Source organism: Saccopteryx leptura, chromosome 3, assembly GCF_036850995.1.
Source record: "Saccopteryx leptura isolate mSacLep1 chromosome 3, mSacLep1_pri_phased_curated, whole genome shotgun sequence".
NCBI lineage: Eukaryota > Metazoa > Chordata > Mammalia > Chiroptera > Emballonuridae > Saccopteryx > Saccopteryx leptura.
The window spans coordinates 66,728,188-66,744,546 of NC_089505.1; positions in this window are offsets into that span (position 1 = coordinate 66,728,188).

The following is a 16,359-nucleotide window of genomic DNA, read 5'->3' on the forward strand; positions in this document are numbered from 1 at the left end:
TTATTGTTATAGACACAACAGCTAGCATTGCTAGAAACAGAGTCAATGATGTTTTTTGAAGTTTTAGTCTTAATTAAAACATGTTTTGCCTCCTGGGTAAATTTATTTAATTGTCAAATTTCCCTTTTTTTTATTTCCAACTTATGCTGAGGCTTCAATTTTCTGGAAGGTATTTACTAGTCCTGTATCTGTGGAGATAAGAGCAAATCCTCACCCCTATATTTTGTCTACATTGCTGTTGTAAATTAGCAAACTGTCCATCTAAAAAGTTCATCTTGTGTAATATTAATGAGGGTTAGCATTAGCATTTTGATTAGCTTAAATACAAGCTTGATTTTCCTAAGTTATAAATTGTAACTCTTTCGCTTTTGAAAGAACAGTCCAAGAAAAAATTTCTATATTTTTTGAAATAAAATATTCAGAGTCTATGAAGGAGGATAGCAGTTCCTGTGTATAAAGACGGTTAGTTTTATACTGGGAGCAAGCCATTTTTAACTCTTTAAGAGCTTTGACAGAAATTTGGTCATAGTGAGTATAAAAAACTCCTTGTCAGAAAGTTTAGACTGTAATTTAAAAAGTTGTTCTTTTAATTATTTATAAGATAAATGTTTTTCTTTATCAGAGGTCAAATTACCCTTATTTTCCTATTGTAAAAGAAATCTTAGAGCTTTGGTAGGGACTTTTCCTAAGTCATGCGGCTTAGTGACTACTGCCTAAGTGGGCTAAAAAGAAAACTAACGTTGCTTAGTAATAAGAGATGCATCAGCTTCTATATCTAAAAGTCTTTTGTATTGTTAAGTCTATTATAGGGCATTAGAGGAACTAAATTCCCACTTTCCTCAGTGCCTCCTTTTTCAGGATGTTGCCTTACAAGCAGCCAACTGTCTGAAGCAGCTTGAGATAAATTCTTAAAATGACTTAATTTTATTTAATTCCTTAGTTTTACAAATTTAAGCATATTTTACACACAAACAGACAATTTTCAGCACAGAAACACAAGTATAACATAACTTTAATTAATCCTAATATTTGAATTCTTATTTTATTTCAAACTTTGACTATACCTTATAATGTATTAACCAAATTAGCAAGTCTTAAGGATCCATATTCTATTTAATTTAAATTTATATGAGTGCTCCTTATAATTTTTAATTTTAAAGCAAAAAATATATGAATGAAACTATTTTTTCAATATAAAAGCCGGCATTTTTATTTATTTTTTTAATTGTTTTATTTATTTATTTTTTATTTATTTTATTTTTATTTTTTACAGAGACAGAGAGAGAGTCAGAGAGAGGGATAGACAGGGACAGACAGGAACGGAGAGATGAGAAGCATCAATCATTAGTTTTTCGTTGCACATTGCAACACCTTAGTTGTTCATTGATTGCTTTCTTATATGTGCCTTGACTGCGGGCCTTCAGCAGACCGAGTAACCCCTTGCTCGAGCCAGCGACCTTGGGCTCAAGCTGGTGAACTTTTGCTAAAACCAGATGAGCCCACGCTCAAGCTGGCAACCTCGGGGTCTCGAACCTGGGTCTTCCACATCCCAGTCTGACGCTCTATCCACTGCGCCACCTCCTGGTCAGGCTAAAAGCCGGCATGTTTAATCTTTGTATGTAAACACAATTCAGGCCTTAAAAATCACATTTTAGACTACATCAAACAAAAACTAAACAGAAATTAGAATCAGACAAACCAGACCAGACAAACCAAAGAGAAACCCGGGATTTCAGAGCACAGTCAGACTAGAAAGATGCCTGCCTGATTTTAATCAGGGCATTTTCTGACAGAGGAATTGACGATGGATAAGACTAAACAAAATTTCCCCAAGAAAATTCTCTTGGCAGTTGCTGGGATATTTTCTATAGTCAGATCCAACACATGTCCCCTGCCTCAGTTTCCAGGCAAAGAATAAGAAATAAACAAAATGATAGCTCAGAGGATTGTAGCTAAAACACCAAAGAAAATTAGTATTTATTTACTATTACAAAGGCTAGAGAATTCTAAGGACTTCATGATTCTTCTATATGTTCTAATTCTAATTGAATTTGTATCAACTGATATAAAGCTGCAAGCTTTTTTCCCTTGTCTCTATCTCCAGTGATTTACATCCAGGCTTTAAGACAAGCAATCTAATCTGAGCTATAACAGCATCCGTATAACCAGTGTGTTGTCCTACAGCTGCATAAGCGCCAACGCCAATGAGCATTTCAAAAGTAGCTTCCGGGGGATTATTTCTGGCATTCATGGGAGATATTCGAAGAGCCTCCTCTCTCTACCAAGATTTGAATTGTAAATATTGTCCTGGTTCTGAAACCATACTAGCAAGTAAATCCCAATTCAAAGGAATCATTAAATGATCATTACAATAGGAATAGATAAGACCTTGAACATATGAGGACTGAGGTCCATACGTAGCAACAGATTGTTTGACTAGTTTAAGAAAGTAAATTCAGTTTGGTCAAATTGGATATTATGCCTTCTTCCAGGATTGGAGCATTAAGAGGAAAAGGCTATCGAATAATTGGGAAAATAGATGCAGAAAAATTACTAAAATTAGATTCTAAATCATCATGATGCACAAGCACCTGTTGCATTTCAGAGATTTCAGGGAGTTGAAAAATCCTTCTCCTGCCAGTACCAATTAATTTTTGACCTTGAATTGGAGGAGCCATAAGCTCACATATATCTTGCTTTGAACAGGATAAGCAGTATACTGATTTCCAATCTCCTGTTGTTCCAGTGTAAGTTGTAGTTTACTTAATAAATGTTTTAGACAGGCAACATCATCCATAGGGGCTCCCTCATTTTTAAAGAAAGAGGGATGAAAGCCTGTGGATGGCTGAATTTCATTAACATTATCAGTAACTTCAGAAGCAGAGACAGTATTGTCCAAGTCATTATTCTGTTCATTCTGTGCTGAATCAAATTCTTCAGGCTCATTAAAAATAACCTCACTCAAGTCTTTAACAGAATCTCCATCTGATTGCAAAGGGCCAAGGGCTGTAGCAATAAGATTATAAGCAGCCAATGCATCAAGCAGATCTTCGTGCTGATGAGCACTGCATAAAGATTTTCCTACTTGTTGCCAAACATTCAAATTCAATTGATTATGATGCTCAGGAGTATACCAATAACAATGTTTCTGAATAGCACTTAAAAGATGTAACAAAACCTTGAACCTTGTCTTTTATCTGAATCCCTGATCCTCTTGAGAGGGATTTTAAAACTTGTACATAATTGCCCAATAATGAATGGAAATTTCCCATGACTTTGCTAGTTACCCGAAAGTTTCGTGTACATAGCGCATGCAACTTAACCTTTCGGGGTTCCGCAGAACGAAATCATCAAGGACTAGCAAAGGACCACTACTCACTCAGGCAAATGGCCCCGAGTTTGCACTGTGTCCTATTTTTATTCACAAGACTTCAAAAAGCTTGTTTACTGAGAAATTGGCATAACATCAAGCATAACTTTTACTTAAAGATACATGGAGTACACCTGCATGATAGCTTAAAAACAACATAATATCAAATGGCATTAATTGCTATTGCTTCTATGGTTTCCACAACATTCCTCTCTTTATCTCAAGGGATAACCTTGGAAGGTACAGAAATCTTATGAGAATGTTTTACTGAGAAAAAGCCCAGCAACTGCCTTCAGTCACATAGACCTGTTTCAGTGACCTGCCTTCAAGTCACAAAACAATTCTCTTGGCAAAACATTCTTTTCTTGTTGGCTGTGTTCCCATCTAAGGCCATGCAATGGATTATTCCACTACACACCCCCCACCCCCATCAGGGAATTTCACATTGTCCAAAATCCGTAAATCTATTCAACAAAGGAGCCAGTGCCCACTCCGGTCATAGTCCAGGAAATCAGTCCACACACATGGGGCATCAGCCACCCCCCTCATCCCTGCCATCCTGGCAGGTCTTACACTGTCCCAAAGAGGAGCACATGGCAATGGCAGTCAGCATTTCCATCTCTGCTCTGGAGAGCATGTCCAGCCCTATGTCCCAAAATTGTAGACCTACCGGGGCCATAGTAGGTGTTCCTTCCAGCTGGACTCTCATCTTATGGAGACTGCGGATTGCAACTCCAGCCCGATTCTCCTCATCTTCCAAAGAGGAACTGAAAACATCAGCTCCTGCTGCCAGGCTCAAGTCCTGGGCCGCTGCCGCCTTCTGCTCCACAGACCTTGCAGCTCCAGCTCCGGCCTCAGTCCCGGCCTCCTGCCGCTGCTGGCTCTCCACAACGTCCAAGGCAATCTGCAACTCACGAACCTGTGATTCCTTCTCCAGTGGCTGCTCCATTTCCAGGCGAATCTCATGAACCTGGTCGGCCTCCTCCTCCAGCGCTTCCTCCAGCTCCAGGGTCAGCATCTTTTTCTCCCACTTTTGCTCCAGCTCCTTCCACTGCTCGGTTTGCAGGTCCCGGGCAGCCTTTTCCACAGAGCTCTCATTTTCCTCATGCATGGCTATAAAAGCCTACAATACCCAAAAGGACAGCCATGGGGAACCATAACACCAGCCAGTCCTCTACTCCACTGCTCAAAGGTGGTGGTGGCTCCTTGCCGATCTGTATCGAATCCTGCCACAGACTACACCAAATGTAAAGCCAGTAGCCACGGCCACCACCACAGCAGCCTGGCCCATGCAGGTTCACATTGGATTCGGACAGTCGGTAAAGAAACAATGGAGCCACAAACTGGTGGGCCATTATCTTTAATCCTAGCTTGCACCCAGCAGGAAAGTAAAAACACACTGGGCTCCAAAACCCACTCACATTCAGTGCTCACTAAGCTACTGACTTATCTGAGTTAACTAGAATCAAAGGTTTCTAGCTCACCAGACTTATTCACCTCTATTCCTCATCTCCTTCCTTCTCCCTGCACGAACTGCACAAACTGGCCTCTCACTCAACACTCTGCCATCTTGGCTGCTTCTCCTGGCCTCCTCCACGTGGCCTTTTTCTGTTCTCTTCTCTGCTCTCTGCTCTAATGCTAATCTCAGGAACTAAGAGAGCAAGCTCCCGTTCTGCCCGCATTCTATATTGTAGAAATCTAAACCTTTAATCCAATATACAAAATAGGGAAGTCTCTAATACAAAGTCACTTATCTGAGGCATGATGGGATTGTACCACCCCACATCAAAAAGAGTGGGAAAGGCTTAGTCCTAAAACCAAGCCCCAGGCTACAAGGATCCTGCCTGCCCACAGCCTGCCCCCAACACAGATAAATATCACCTGGGCGACAACTTCCATGTGGGCAGCGCCATCTTTAACAAAGTGAGCATAATATATTTTATCTGCCCAACAACCCCCCACCTGAATCCCTCTGCTGAATCCACTTTCTTAAGAGAACTTCCTACTTGAATCCCTTCTCCCACAAAATGACCCCACCAGAAAGATCTCCCTCCAATGAAGACCCTTCTCCTATCAGTACCTCTCCACTGCCCCCCCCCCCCCCCAATCTTCTTCCATAAGCCACTGTAAGGGAGCCATCTATAAAAGGCTCGTGGAATGAGCAGTGTCTGGAGGCCTGTTGACTTCAGCCAAGCTCAACCAAAGACTCTGCAGAAATGCCAGTTGTTCTTCCGCAACGGCTGACCTCTGGAAAACGAGGCTGATTTGTCCCACTGTAGGGCTAGCAGTCGCAGCCATCTCGGCCATTCACATGCAGGTTCCCATTAGATTCAGATAGACAGTAAAGAAACAGTGGAGTCAAAGAATGGTGGGCCATTCCTTTATTAAAGTCTCCCACCGGCCAATGAGAAACACACAAGGAAAAAACACTTCCCTCTTCATTCAGTCAGAGCTCACGAAGCTACTGACACATTATCTGGTTCCACAACCAAGAGAATCTTCTCTGGTTCCTCATAGAATCAACGGCCTCACCAGTCCCAATGGAGCTCACCTCTGGTACCTCATCTGCCAACATGGCTTCTTACTCTGCAAAACTGGCTTCTCTCTCTTTCCCTGTCATCTTGGCTTCTTCTCTCCTACTCCTCCTTCTTCTTCAGTTCTTTTTAAATCTTTTCTGGCACCAAAACCTCTCCTCCAGCAAACATTAGCATAACAATGGCGCTTCCCAAGCAGGAACATAATTAGCAATTTCACAGATCACTACTTGGCGCTGCCCAGTGCCACTTTTTTTTTTTTTTTTTGTATTTTTCTGAAGCTGGAAACGGGGAGAGACAGACTCCCGCATGCGCCCGACCGGGATCCACCCGGCACGCCCAGGCCATCTTTGCTCCAATGGAGCCTTGGCTGCAGGAGGGGAAGAGAGAGACAGAGAGGAAGGAGGGGGGGGGGTGGAGAAGCAAATGGGCGCTTCTCCTATGTGCCCTGGCCGGGAATCGAACCCGGGTCCCCCGCACGCCAGGCCGATGCTCTACCGCTGAGCCAACCGGCCAGGGCCCCAGTGCCACTTTTAACAATAAAAGTGAGCAAACTCAAATAACAAAAATTTTACAAACTCATTTGCCCAACACCCACCCTCCTAGGGAGCCCACACTGACTCCTGGCTCCCCCCGAAGCCTCACCTGATGGATGACATGGTACAGAATTCAATTCCGGGGCCAGGAAACACAGCAGTCTCGCCCACATTCTAGTTTGACTCTTGCACCCTCTGTGAACTCAATGCCATTCCCATTCTCCAGATTTTAAAAAATTAATTGCAGACTGAGAAATAAACTAATCTGGACCATACACTACAGATATTGATGATCTTAAACATACACTGCTGTACACTATAAGCCAGGAGGGGTCTGAGCTGAGAGGGCACAGTAATTCTCTGTACAGGATTGACCTGGCTTGTTGGCTTGGAATGGATTAGATTGTGTCCCTTCAGAAGATACGTTGAAATCCTAACCCCCAGTGCTGTGAATATGACCTGTAAAGCCAGGAGCCACGGCCAGGGCCACTATCACAGCAGCCTGGCCCATGCAGGTTCGCATTGGATTCGGACAGTCGGCAAAGAAACAGCGGAGCCAAAAACTGATGGGCCATAGTCTTTAATTCTAGCTTGCACCCGGCGGGCAAGTAAAAAATACACACTGGGCTCCAAAACCCAGTCACATTCAGTGCTCACAAAGCTACTGATTTATCCGAGTTTCCTAGAATCAAAGGTTTCTAGCTCACCAGCCTTATTCTCCTCAGTTCCCCATCTCCTTCCTTATCCCAGATACAAACTCTACACAAACTGGCATCTCACTCAGCACTCCGCCATCTTGGCTGCTTTTCCTGGCCTCCTCCACGTGGCCTTTCTCTGCTCTCCTCTGCTCTCTCTTCTAATGATAATCTCAGGAACCAAGAGCCAAGTCCTGTTCTGCCCCCATTTTATAGTGTAGCTTCACAACCTTTAATCCAATATACAAAATAGGGAAGTCTCTAATACAAAGTCACTTCTCTGAGGCATGATTGGATTATACCACCCCACATCAAAAAGAGTGGGAAAGGCTTAATCCCAAAACCAAGCCCCAGGCTACAACAATCCTGCCTGCCCCCAACACACATTAATATCACCTGGGCAAAGGCCTCCTTGTGTCATCTTTAACAAAGTGAGCATAATACATTTAATCTGCCCAACATGACCTTATTTGAAAATAGTACTTAAAGACTTAATTAAATTAAGCTATGCTCACTAGGGTGGGCCCTAATCCAGTATGACTATGGCCTTATGAAAAAAGGAGATTTGGGCACAGAAACTGAGATGCACAAGAAGGATGCTGTGTGAAGATGTACCATTTGGTTCCTGTTTCTGACACTGGGCACCACTTGTCGTGGAGACAATGACCACATGGAGGGACATAGGGGAGACCGCCCCACAATCCCCTATATAGGTTTCATGAAATGGCCCTGTTGGGCGGATAAAATGTATTATGCTCACTTTGTTAAAGATGCCGTCGCCCAGTTGATATTAATGTGTGTTGGGGGCAGGCAGGATCTTTGTAGCCTGGGGCTTGGTTTTGGGATTAAGCCTCTCCCACCCTTTTTGATATGGGGCGGTACAATCCAATCATGCCTCAGAGAAGTGACTTTGTAGTAGAGACTTCCCTATTTTGTATATTGGATTAAAGGTTGTGAAGCTACACTATAAAATAGGGGTAGAATGGGAGCTTGCCCTCTCGGTTCCTGGGATGATTAGCATGAGAGAGTAGAGCCAGCAGCAGAAAGAGGCCACGTGGAGGAGGCCAGGAGAAGCAGCTAAGATGGCGGAGTGCTGAGTGAGATGCCAGTTTGTGTAGAGTTTGTATCTGGGATAAGGAAGGAGATGGGGAACTGAGGAGAATAAGGCTGGTGAGCTAGAAACCTTTGATTCTAGGAAACTCGGATAAGTCAGTAGCTTTGTGAGCACTGAATGTGACTGGGTTTTGGAGCCTAGTGTGTGTTTTTACTTGCCCGCCGGGTGCAAGCTAGAATTAAAGACTATGGCCCACCAGTTTGTGGCTCCGTTGTTCCTTTACCAACTGTCCGAATCCAATGTGAACCTGCATGGGCCAGGTGGCTGCTGTGATTGTGGCCCTGGGCGTGCCTCCTGGCCTTACAGGCCCCAACCCCCAGTCCTAATGGGTATTTATTGATACACCAAAGAAGAAGTCAGGAAGCAGAGAATAAAATGAGAAAGTCAGGAAGGGGAACTTCTTCAGAGCAGACAAAAGGGCAAGGAAGTAGGTCAAATGTCCCCACTTATTGATTAATCAGAATTGCTAATTCTATCCCTATTGTGCTACATTCAGTACTTTTGTCAGTAAAGCCACTGTGGCCTTTGCCTCAAGGCATGAACTCTGTCCCTATTCCATGTTCCTATTCAGGGCATCTACAAAGAGGAAGTGTTGTAAAGTATGTACTCCAGATGCTGAAAAGTGCCGTGTCTCACTTCTGCAGGTTTACGTAGAGACACCAAGTCCAGATGAGTTTTGAAGGGTTTTATTAAAGGAGGAGATTTATTAAATATGCCGGCCGCAGCCTCGGCGCCCGCGCCCGCAGGGCTTCAGGTCCGGCTGTCCGCCCTCCCTGAAGCCGCTGCCGCTTCCCCCGAGCTTGCAGGCGGTGCCCAGGCGGAGGAGCGCTCGCTGCAGCACATGCTGCGCGCCATAGCGGAGGAACGCGGCCACCTCAGCCTGCGCTGCGAGGTCTGCGGCCTCGATGGAGATGCTGTTGCTGTTTATCTTTAATGTAAACATCCTTTGCTTTGGATGTTCACTGAGCCTTGAAAAACACTGTATTTAGGACATTTCTTATGGCAGAAAAAATGAGGAATGCAGCATCCAGATTACCCTTTATGAAAAGTCTGTGTATTACCTAGATAATTAGGAGAAGATGACTTTTACAAAGCGTTGCATTGCCACTTGTGTGCTTCACTTCAGGGACGACGGAAATGAAACAGGAAGAAGCAGAAGCAGGAAGAACCACAGCCCCCTCCCCAAAGATGGAAGTAACAGCAGTGTCATCCTGCCTCCCGGAGCTACGGTGTTACATTGGGAGCTGTAGGTTTCACATCCATCAAACCCCCAGCTCTGTCTGCAGGTCCAACCTACCGATCCACAGTTGGATTGTGATGGCTGGTGCCACCTCAGGTGGTCCACAGACTGCCACCTGTTAGGGTGGTGGCCCAGGATTACAGATTCTCCTGACCCGGGGAGGAGGACACCTGCTCTGCCACCTCCAACAGGCTCATTAGCTGTTTCTCAGCCCCTGGGGTCCTCCCTCTTGCAGCAAAGCCCAAAGAGCCAGCCTGTGCAAGCTGCGTGCTGCCACGGGTACAGGGTGAAGTCATCCTCAGCCAGGGGCTCTGTGACCAACACCTTCCCTGAAGCCCAGCAGGGCTGCTTCTCTCCCAAGGAGGACTGGAGCCGGAGCAGCCTGCAACTCCTGTTTATTGTGTGCCTGGAATTGTGTCCTTCTTGTGGCCACCCTGGGCTGTATCCCCGGTGGCAGGTGAAGACTCAGAAAGGTTGAGGCTTTTTAGTTCAGGGTTCCAGAACAGGTGTGGGACCCAGGTGTTTTGCACGTGTGGCTCTGGCCTGTCTATTCTAACACTCCCCTGTTCATTTCTCCCAGGAGAATCATTCTGTGTAGCCTCCCCTGCCCCCTGCTTTCACAGTGAAGGTCTTAGAAGAAGCAAGAATAAAAGGGAACATGTCAGGAGGCTGCTGGGACTGGGCATTTCTGAGGACCACATAGCAGAGGGCAGGAACTGAGCAAGGGAACCGAGGTCCCCAGTTCCCTCATCTGGGAAAAATGAGAGAACAGCCTCTGGGGGTGGGGTGGGGTGGGCTATGTTTGAGTTTGTCTAGTTTCCAGAGGGAGGAAGCTATGTGACCTTGGAGACAGAACAGCTGAAGCACTGGTTGTCCATCAGTATCTGACCAGCTGCCCTGGAATCCTTGTTTCGTGTAGCATGTTTTCAGCTTTGCATCTGGGTATCAGAGGTGCTTAGTAAACATCAGCCTGAACCCAGAGAGCCTGCGGGAGCTAGGTGCCTGGGCACAGCAATGAGCAAGACAGGCCCTTTTGCAGGGCTCACAGTTGGGAGGTTGGTCCAGTGGGGTCCAAGCCTGGCTTAAGGAGCGAGGTGTGAGAACATGAGTGGACGGATACACTCATGTGGCCCAAGTCCCTCTGACCAGGTTTCAGTGTCTCATGACGCAGTGAACTGGTTGGAGCAGCTGGTCTGTGGACATCCTTGCAGCGCTGGCCTAGGCTTCTAGGATCCTGCAGCATGCTTCATGCCATGTAGCACATTGGGGTGGAGGTGGGAGGAGGTGGGATGTTGGTGACCCCAGGCAGTTGGGAGGGTAGAGGAGGTGGAAGTTGAGGTGGCTGGGCCACAGCTCCTATCTGCAATGGGACACCTGTATGGGTGTCCAAGGAAACCTGAGAGATTACTCAGGAGAATAGCAGTTTGTCTTGAGGCCTTTGTATGTGTCTGAGCAAAGCAGTGAGTCAGGAGTTTGAATAGGGCCACAGCAACGAGGAGCTTATAAGAGAGGGAACTTGATGGTGGAGCTGCTATTTGTCCTGATAACTGCTCAGGCAGGATTGAAGCCATCGGAATAGTTGGTGGGGAGCCAGGTGTCATATCCTGTGATGACGGAAGCAGGGCTACAGGGGTTCCAGGCAATGCAGTTTTTGGAGATTCTGGGGGATTGCTTTTGGGAACTGTGGGCCTAGGTCTGCTCTGGCAGAAGCTCCACCCTAGGAAACCTTGAGGTCATGGTCAGTGTTTCTTCCTCACTGAACCCCAGGACCTTATGCAGTGCCTGGCACAGAGCAGGCTCTCAGAGTGGGTGTGGGTGCTGACTGAACCCAACCTGTATTCCAGTCCCAACTCCCATTCTCATCTTGCTGAATCACCTAGATAAAGGGCCTCGGTTTTCTTAACTGTGAAATGGGTTATTAAAGAGATTCCAGATGTGACCTGATGATTGTGAAATCACTTTGAGAGTTTTACAATGTTGTACGTATGTAATTGCCGGGGTCCAGCCCCGGGGGGGAATCCAGGGGTCCCACAGGAAGAGACAGCGCCGGCGCGAATCGAGTGAGAGAGCTGAATTCTTTTCTTTCTCTTTATTCTCTAGTTAGCATTTACTGCCAGGCATCTCTGCCAATGGCTGGTCTAACTTTACTTTTTATGCACACACACTAAGTTACAATCACATGGTATTTTGAATACATCATTGTTTTAGTTTCACTATGGTTACATATTTCTAGATAACAGTTAATTCATATCTATAAGCTACAAATCAGGTGGTAAGTCATTCAAAGTACAGTTATACAATAACTTGAATAGTAATAACAATATCGGTACAAACTTCTAAAAGATTAGTACTAATTAATAACTCTATTTTACTGGTTGTTGTGAGTCAAGGGCGCAGAAAGAGATAGCAGACGAAATCATCAAGGACTAGCAAAGGACCACCGCTTGCTCAGGCAAATAGCCTTGAGTTCATGTAGTGTCCTAATTCTATTCTCACAAGACTACAAAAGGCTTGCTATTTAAGAAACTAACATAGCATTAAGAGTAACTTTTACTTAAAGATACATAGAGTGCACCTGCAAGATAGCTAGTAGCAACATAATATCAGAAGGCATTAATTGCTATTGCTGCTATGAATCCCACTACATTCCTCTCCTTATTCTTGGAAAATACAAAAATCTCATGAGAATGTTTTACTGAGAAAAGCCCAGCAACTGCCTTCAGTGACAAAACAAGTCTTTTAACAAAACATTCTTTACTTGCCAGCTGCGCTCCTATCCAAGGCCACGCAACAGGCCACTCCACTACACCTTACCTAAAATTCTAATGTCTAGTTAAACTTTATTCATTTACTATATTCAAACACTAGTTAAGTTCTAACTTTATTCTTTCTACCATGAATAATAAGAAGAAATTCTCCTACAAACTTAACCCTTTATGAGGGATATCATGGCCAGCCTCTTATGTTTATGAGCCCAGTTCAAGGGGCTTATAGGCTTTTCTGTGGAACTTACACCTTCTGTCTCATTTCCAAAGAAATTACTACAAATCTACAGGGAAAGCACGGTACTATTATCCCTGTGCCATAAATAATAGCACACACCCAGAAAAGGGGGGAATATAGGGCCAGATTAATTCAAAAGATTAAAGGGGGAAGTATCGTTGTGCCTTTCCTTTGTGGTGACTTTGTCAACCCGCAGCCGTTGGTCTTCACTGCGGTGACTCTATCAACCAGTAGCCATCGATCTTTTGCTGTGACTTTATCAATCAGCAGTTGTGGATCTTCTCCTGCTGTGACCTAGTTAGCCAGCATTAGTGGATCGGCTCCCGACATGTAATAAAGGATGCTGAATAAAGTTATTGCTGGTGGCGGCTTTGGGATGAGTTTAAAAAAAAAAATGCCAGCCGCATATGGCTGACATGAGGCATTTGCAGACCCAAATCGTGTGTGCAAAATCCATCTTAGTGGCTGGTTATATACCCTTGATCACACACACAGGCTGGGGGAAGCATGACATCATGACACAATTCTTTTTTTTTCTTTCTTTCATGACACAATTCTTAACCAGCCCACAACGTTTGTTTAGGGGTATAAAGCCAGTAGCCACGGCCACCACCACAGCCACCTGGCCCATGCAGGTTCTCATTGGATTCGGACAGTTGGTAAAGAAATAATGGAGCCAAAAACTGGTGGGCCATCATCTTTAATCCTAGCTTGCACCCGGCGGGCAAGTAAAAACATACACTGAGCTCCAAAACCCACTCACATTCAGTGCTCACAAAGCTACTGACTTATCCGAGTTTCCTAAAATCAAAGGTTTCTAGCTCACCAGACTTATTCACCTCTGTTCCCCATCTCCTTCCTTCTCCCTGCACAAACTCTGCACTAACTGGCTTCTCACTCAACACTCCGCCATCTTGGCTGCTTCTCCTGGCCTCCTCCACATGGCCTCTCTCTGCTCTCCTCTCTGCTCTCTCCTTTAATATTAATCTCAGAAACCGAGAGAGCAAGCTTTCTTTCAGCCCCCATTTTATAGTGTAGAAATCCAAACTTTTAATCCAATGTACAAAATAGGAAAGTCTCTAATACAAAGTCACTTATCTGGGGCATGATGGGTTTGTACCCTACATCAAAAAGGGTGGGAAAGGATTAGTCCTAAAACCCAAACCCCAGGCTACAAGGATCCTGCCTGCCCACAGCCTTCCCCCAACACACATTAATATCACCTGGGGACGGGCTTCCATGTGGGCAGTGCCATCTTTAACAAAGTGAGCATAATATATTTTATCTGCCCAACAAGGGTATACACAAAAACATTAAGACTCAAGGTAACACAATCAAAGACATTTACAATCTTTCAGGGTTTATCTTCCCTCCTTTGCCTAAAGGTATATTATTCTCAAGATTCCAGGAAGGGAGGTATGTAAATTCTGTCTCTTATTGAAAGGTAAAAGAAGTTCCTCAGGTAACCTTTATTCTATAGTTAGAACTAAATGACCAATTGTTCTTGCAAACCAGAAACTTCTACATTCTTCTCCCTCCCCTCCCCAAAGGAAAGACGGGACAGGAAAGCCTGACCTTTCCTCCTAGATTATCAATATTAATTTTGCAGCTTTTTGGTACCTTACTACATTCCCCACTGGTTTTATATCCTAAGTAAAATCTTTGACTTAGCCTGACCAGGTGGTGGTGCAGGGGATAGAGCATTGAACTGGGATGAAGAGGACCCGGTTCGAGACCCCAAGATCGCCAGCTTAAGCATGGGCTTATCAGGTTTGAGCAAAGCTCACCAGCTTGAGCCCAAGGTTGCTGGCTCGAGCAAGGGGTCACTTGGTTTACTGTAGCCCTCAGATCAAGGCACATATGAGAAATCAATCAATGGACAACTAAGGAACCACAATGAAGAATTAATGTTTCTCATCTCTCTCCCTTCCTGTCTGTCTGTTCCTATCTGTCCCTCTCTCTGACTCTCTTTGCCTCTGCCACAAAAAAAAAAAAAAAAAAAAAAAAAAAAAAAAAATATATATATATATATATATATATATATATATATATATATATATATATATCTTTGACTTAATTTAACGATAGAGCATGAGGCTATTGTGTAGGAATATTAACTTATAACATGTAACAGATATTTTACAAACAGCATTAATAGCAATACAGTTCATTAAAGAAACAAATGTTACTAATTAATTTCTTATAAACTGCACAAACCTTTTGCAACTTACATAAAACTAATTGGCTTTTATAACAATTTGCTTTTAGTCAGAACTCTTAATTTTAAAACCTTTAACCTTTAGTGACAATTAAGCTGGCTTTCGTTTTACCCTAGTTTCCCTTTTTCCCCAAAGTCTGATTATAAAAGGAATCCTTAGTGAGTTTCTTCATGCATTAGCCGTACATAGACCAACCAGCTTCCAGTTTGTGGTTGGAGTAGAGCATGCATTCTACCTAGGCAGCAGTGGGAGTGGTCAGGATTACAGTGTGTGGACCTGTCCACGTGGGAGTCAGTCCTTGGGTGATGTACTTCTTTACTCAGACTGAGTCCCCAGGATGAAAAGGATGTACTGGCTCTCCTGGTATTGCTGGAAGTGCCTCTCGGACAGTCTGCTGAACAGTTTGCTGAGTAACCTGCAGACCCTGCAACTCCTATTAGCTGTGAGACTCTGGACACAAATGCAGGCCCAACACTAGAATGGGCAAGCTAAACCTGGAAAGAATTTAACACAGCAACTTCCTAACAACTGTCACTGTGGCCTTACTTTTAGAAGGAAAAGCTTTTATCTACCTGTCAATTATTTTATTAAAGTCTATCTATATTTCTAAATATTTATCTGAGAAAGCTTTTTTCTCCCTGTTTCTTTTTACAATTTCCTTACTTTCCTTAGTATTTACTTGGACATAAACCAAACACTCAGATATTATGCCATCTGTAACAGATTTTAAGTCTGGCTTTTAATTATCCCTTTCCTGTTGACAAAATCTTTTTCTAATTGGTTTCAAATAAACCTTTGGCAATAAGGGTCCTAAAAACCCCACTGGTTTTAGGTGGCATCTTTCTCATTTGAATTCCCATGTTCTGATTATGAGGCAGACTGGAAAAATATAAAATAAACAATAAAATTAAAACAGCTAATGTTAACAAATACTATAACAAGAGTCCTAATACAATAAAGTGAACAAAGCCCACTAGATTATCAAAGTCCTAACCAATATAACAAGATTCAAAATAAAATTCTTACAGTCTTAAATGTCCTTAACATGTTAATGTAATTTCACTAAGTCCATGTTGACACCATCACTGCTTTAAATTATTTGTAAATGTAACCTAACCTCACTTCAGTCTGAGAAATGTCCCAAAGAGCAGGAGTCACACATATTCAGGAAAAGTCCACAAGGTACTGGAGTTGTAGTAACATTTCCACACCTTGCAGCTAGAGTCCAAGTCCCAATGACCACTGCTTCTAGCTGCTAATGATTCCGGTAGACTGGAAAAGCCCTCTGCAGCATGTGTGGAGATGGAGCTTTGTTTTCTTTTGAACTGGATTGATGAACCCAGGGGGGGCTTTCCCTGGGGCTCTGCAACTGTGGCGTGGTGAAGAGAACCCTGGGACACACTATGCTTGGTGGCAGAAGTGGATTTGTCTAAATTAGGAGCAGGTCCCAGCCTAAAATAGGCATGGGGTATTGAGATAAGAAGAATAAAGGAGACACTATACATTAAACAAAACAACAGAAAATAAGACTGTCAATACCCACAACAGAGATCTTCGAGGGATAAATAAAACCCGAATATTAGGCAAGGTATAGTAAATGGCCCTCATGTTTACAAGAAATGAGATCAGTCTATCTGCTACTTGGAAG